This window comes from Dipodomys spectabilis, unplaced genomic scaffold (assembly GCF_019054845.1).
Source record: "Dipodomys spectabilis isolate Male_0828 unplaced genomic scaffold, ASM1905484v1 ptg000078l, whole genome shotgun sequence".
Classification (NCBI taxonomy): domain Eukaryota; kingdom Metazoa; phylum Chordata; class Mammalia; order Rodentia; family Heteromyidae; genus Dipodomys; species Dipodomys spectabilis.
In genome coordinates, this window is record NW_024870755.1 from 5,849,471 (window position 1) to 5,855,502 (window position 6,032).

The window sequence follows — 6,032 nt, forward strand, 5'->3', positions numbered from 1 at the left end:
AGATGGGGCATTCTGTGAGAGGGCCTGGGGCAGTAATCACCAAGTGTTGAGCTGTTAAGAAGTGATTGAGCTGTGGGCAGTTTGGGATGTGACAGTTGAAAACTGTTAAGCAGTTAGTGGAGAGAAGGGTTACAGACTTTATATAGGCTGCTTATTCAGAGCAATAGAAGAGAAGAGAAAAAGGGAAAAGTCTTGGAAGGAGGGAAGATGTGTGATAGCAGAAGGGGAAAGACCTGAGAGGAGAGGAAGTTGAGGTAGAGCAGGAGGTAGGATGGCAACTGACCCAGGCAAAGCAGTTCAGGCCTGTGGAGAGTGGAGAGGCCTGAAGAGAAGAAAGAACTGGTAGAAGGGAAAAAGGGAAAGACCTTGAAGAAAGTATAGGTCTGCAGTGAAGGATAGACTAAGGGAAGGTGGATAAAATGCTTGCCCTTTGTGTCTCGATGGATTCTCCTGAACAATAGAGGTTCTAATATTTGGAGACCCCCATTGATATAATCCATTTGGATGGCATCAGGCCTTGGCCCCAGGGAAAAATCCCCATAGGTGAGAGTGTCAGCCTTCAGGGTTGAGAGTCTACCTCAAGTGTTTGTCTCCGGAGGACCAACATGGACAAAAGTCATTTAGGTACCTCTAGGGGTACGTCTGGGCAAGCTTGCCAGCCTGTTTTGGGGACTCCATCTGGAAGTCATCTGTGGCTTCCTTGGGAAGCCATCTGGGAACTCTTTGATAGGTCATGTAGAGCTTCCATGGGATACCACCTGGAACCTCCTTCAGAGGTCATGTAGGGCTTCCTTGGGAAGCTATCCGGAACCTCATCATGAGTACATCTGCGACTTCCTTGAGAAGCCATCTGAGACCTACCCTGGAGATCATCTGGGGCCTTCAGGGGCCATCTTGGACTTTCTCCAGAGGTCATCTGGGGCTTATTCAGGAGGCTACTTGAGAACACTTCAAAAGTAGTCATTGGGGCTTCCTTAAGAGGCAATCTAGGACCACTTATGAAGTCATCTGGAGCTTCTTTGGGAGATCATCTCGGGTTACCTTGATGAGAAAAATATGACCCTCTTGGACATCATCTGGGACTTCCTTGAGAAACCATATATGACCTTCTCTGGCGGTCATCTGTGGCTTTCTCAACAGGGTTATCTGGAACCTCCTCTGGAGTTCATATGTGGCCTCCTTGAGTGGCCATCTGAGATACTTGAGAGGTAATCTCAGCCTCATTGACAGGACATCTGGGACCTCAGTGGGAGGTCATCTGACACTTCTTGGGAAGCCATTTGGAACCTCCATGAAAGATCATCTAAGGCCTCCTAGGGAGGACATATGTGACATCTTCCAGAGGTCATCTGTGACCTCCTCAAGAGGCAATCTGGGATGTCTGTCATCTGGAACCTTCTGTAGAGTTCTACATTGAAAGGTGTGGGACATATGGGTTAAGTGTCTGTGGCTATTGGTCTCTGTGTGTAAGCTTATAGTTCTATCAGTGTCCTGTATGCACTTCTGTTTAGTCCTTTTCTCAGGGTGGGAGAACAAGGCCTAAAGTTGTCATATCCAAAAAATTCTCCCCCAGGGTTATAGAGTCCCACAGAGGAAGATGCACTGATGTACTCTCTCTCCTATTCTTTGCCATCAGCACCTCTAATATTAAGTCCTCCCATACCAAAAGTGGTTACTTGTACCAGCCTGAGGTGGCACAATGTGGTATGTTAGCCTTATTACCCTTGAGACAGGAATATGGAGGAGATGGTGAGCAGGCCTCCTTTCTAATATATGTTCCCTTTACCACTAGTGACCTGTATAACTGGAAACAGAAAAATCCATCCTTTTCAGAAAAAAAAAAAACATGGCTCATTACCTCATTAGCGACAGCAATTCTCACAAACAAGCTCATCTGGGATAAGTGTCAGCACATTTTACAGGTGCTTTTCACCTGGTAGAAAAGGGAGTGAATCCTGCTCGGTGACTTGAAGGTGATCCATGAACCAGAGAGTAGGCCCAATATTGAACCAGACCAATTGGAGCAAGTCTTTCCCCAGACTTACCCAAGCTGAGACTAACAGTGATCGAGGTATGGAAATGCTTACCAATTATTGCCAGGTTCAGTTAGCAGGAATACCGCAGTTGCTAGAAAGCCAAGTCATCAATCTAAAGTGAGTGAGATGATACAGTTCCCCAGCAAGTACCCAAATGCTCTTCTGAAATTTCTCCCAGAAGCCTACAGGACCTATAAGCCTATAGATCTTGAAGCCCTGGAGAATCAAAGAGACCTAAATATGGCCTTTGTGACCCAGTCAGCCCCAGATATTAGAAGAAACCTTTAAAAGTTAGAAGGTTTTGAGGGAAAGGTGGATTTTAAGTTGGAAGTGGTTGCTCAGTGGGTGTTTGATAACAGAGATACTCTGGAAAAAAAAGAGTTTAAGAAGGGGGTTTGAGTTTTGGTAGGAGCACCAGAATAGGGATGAAGAAATCCTTGGCAAAGACAGTACAATTCAATTGCAACTGGCAGTTGGGAACCTCTAGGACTAGATCAGTGTGCTTATTGCAAGCAAAATGGACATTAGGAAAAAGAATGTCCGAGGAGAAAGATAGAAAATGACAGGTTAGTAATCACATTAACTCTCTCGAAAATGTCTTCATATCTCTGAGAAATATGCAAAGGAGCATGGGGCTCTGAATTCCAACTGTGTTCAATTTAAAAAGGAGCCTTCTGAACTTAAGAAGAAATGTGACAAAGAAAATATTCACACACTTCTATCTCATAAAACAGGCTTATAAAAAACTGAATCACCAATATGTGCCAGTCAAAACCCACCAAGAGATTAAAAGCACATAGAAGAGTACACTGGAGAAAACAGAGAGAATTATTTGATGCGAAGAAAAGATTTGAAGATATAAATTAGGAACTTGTGAGAGTCAAACATGAGAAGAAAATACTCAAAAGGAACCTAGATAACACTCAGAATCAAATGACATTCAAGTACAGTAGCCTCGGTGAGCATGAGGCAAATTAGGTGACCACAGATCAGAGGTTGACAGAAGCACAGGACTCCAATGCTGCCATCCTTGCTAACCACAAATGAGGCCAAGAAGAGATTCTGATGCTGCATTAAGAAACCATGGCCTGGGCTGGGAGGGTGGCTCAGTGGTAGAGCGCTTGCCTTGCATGCCTGAGGCCCTGGGATCGATTCCTCAGCACGACATAAGCAAAAAATAAAAAGCCGGAAGCAGCGCTGTGACTCAAGTGGTAGAGTGCTAGCCTTGAGCTGAAGAGCTGAGGGACAGTGCCCAGGCCCAGAGTTCAGACCCCACGACCGGACCAAAAAAAAAAAAAAAAAAGAAACCGTGGCCAACGAAAAGGAGCTGGACCTAATATAATAATGTATTAGGCTGAAGTACATGTCTATCATAAGCTTTAAAGAGTGTCACCAGAAATTCAAAGCATTAGAGAAAGAAGGAATGAGTAGTTAGCAGAGAATTTGGGGAAGTGCTGTGTCATAGAAGATGAGGCCAAGAAAATTAAACAGGAAAATATCAGGCTCAAGAAAGAGATTGTTGCTCTTCAGAAATAATTAAAGGACCACATGCTCTGATAGGGAATGCTGGGGAAAGGGAAAGAGCATTAGGAAGAAAAACAGAAGAGCTAAACAAACAGTTGAAAGATCTGTCACAAAAGTACACTGAAGTGGAAAACTAGAAAGAGAAACTACTAGAGTAAAAGCCCCAAAAGACTGCTGAGATCTTCACCATAAATATAATGCAGAAGCATCGTGTCCCAATGGAACAGATGGAGATGGGAAAAAATACCTCGCAATAGTACATTTGTGAACTTAAGGGAGGAGCTGAAGAGCAAGCAAAGGTGTTGTGAGAAGGAGCAGCAGTTGTCCAGTCAAAGTAACTCTCCTGTAACCCTGCCATAACAGTTACAGGTTAAGGGGCACATTGAGAAGGACAGTGCGATCTTGAAAGCAAGTTTGAGAGAAAAGGAGGAGAATAAAATGGAAGAAGTCTCCAAGGTTCAGAATACTGTACAGGAATTAAAGAAACTAGAGACCCTAAGATACAGGGAAATATCTGAGCTGATCAGGTAGCTTGGGAGATCACTCTATAAAACCAGTGGGGTCTCTAGAGCTACTAGTCGTTAAAATTAAAGGAAGAAGAAAAAACAGTTGTAATAAGTGTGCAAATGTTGACACTGAACTTGTGAAAAATGCATACAGGCTTAAGCTTTCTGTCAGTTTACGTGTAGATATGTGCACCCTGGTAAATTTCCCGAGGCCACTACCTAAAAATGTTCTGAAAACCAGTTGGGCCTTAACCTGACAATACTTTGTAAGGTGTGTAGGTAATTTCCAATAGGTAAATGCTGAAAAGCTGGAACCTATGGAAAGAATTCATATGTGAGCAACCTCAGATGGTGAATTTGGGAAAGTGGACTTCACAGAGGTAAAGCCTGGAAAGTATGGGTATTGTTATCTATTAGTAATAGTGGACACTTTTTCAGGCTGTGCTGAGGCATGTAATAATTCCTTGATTTGGCTTACCCTTAGCTGTGGGGTCCAAAGATGGGCCTGCATTCATGGCCCAAGTTCTCAATTATTAACTAACACTCTAGGAATAAATTGGAAGTTACAATCCATTTATAGAACTGAGAGTTCAAGGCATTAGAAAGAATGAATATGCCCTCAAAGGAAACTAACTAAATTAAATACAGAGACTGTCCATGGCTAGGTGAGCCTCCTCCACTTTGATCTCCTTAGAGCAAGATGTAGCCCTTATGTTAAAGGATTTAATCCCTTTGAAATACTTTAAGGTGGACCACCCCCTTTTGTTCCCAAATTTTGGAAGGCTATATTAACAGAAATGTCTAGCTACAATCTGCAGGCTTTACAACATATTCTTTTATGGACCAATCCTTTGGTAACCAAGGCCCACCGGTCACCTAAGAAAAACTCCACCTAAAGGGGAGGGGCTAAGATTGTGATGGAACAGCAGGGAAACATCACAGCTCTCCCCAACGAAATACAGAGTTTGAATTTCAATGCTCCATTTCTGCAAGTGACACACACACAAAAAAAGGCGATTACTCAGAGAGATACAGGAAGTGAAAAAAGAAAGGGGAAAAACCTACACAGACAGATAGTAAAGTGGGAAGACCCTTCCCCAAGCCCTTGATGGTGATGGGGCTCCCTGCTGAGCAGCTTAAGTGGTGGAGCTTTGTGCCAGCTTGCTTAAGTGGCCTGACTCTGGACCCTCCTAGGACCACACACCCACAAACAACCCAAGGCTCACAGAAGGCTCCCCAGTTCCAGTGCCAACCCAGAGAATACAAACCAAAATCTCAGAAGAGCAGGCATGAAGATTCCCCTCACCCTCCCTGGCATGGCGCCTCTGCCTGGCTGGTGCAAGCACCCCAACCCAGTCAGGAACAGCAGCAGCTGTCAGCAGTGGCGAATGACCCTTGACTCGCAGTGTGGCACCTCTGTCCTGCTGGTGTAAACAGCCTAGCCTAACCTGGAGGAGCAGCAGCAGCTGGCAGTAGTGGCAAACCACCCAGACTCTGGGCACAATGCCTCTTGGCACTAGCCCACAGGAACAACCCAGACCAGCCCGGGGTGGCAGTGATAACTGGGATGGGGACAGCTGCAGTGAACAACTCCAGACCCATGGCAGCTTGTGTCTCTCCATACTGGCCCACATAAGCAGCCCAGCCCAGCCTGAAGCAACAGCACTGGTTAACACCTCACTCCTGGTAGGGTGGAGGGCCTCTCCAAACTGGCTTTCATAAGCAGCCCAGCCCAGCCCATGGTGGCAAAGGTGGTGAACAACCCCAGACATGACGCAGGGAGTGGTGCTGAACAACCCCAGAAAAGCCTCATGAACTTTGCTGTCTGGTCTGGCTTTGAACCTGAATACACAGATCTGAGCCTCCTGAGTAGCTAAAATTACAGGCATATACACCAACAGGGTCTAACTCTTGCCAACCCCTTCATTTTTTTCTACAATAGATCATTTCTTAGTTCATACAAGGA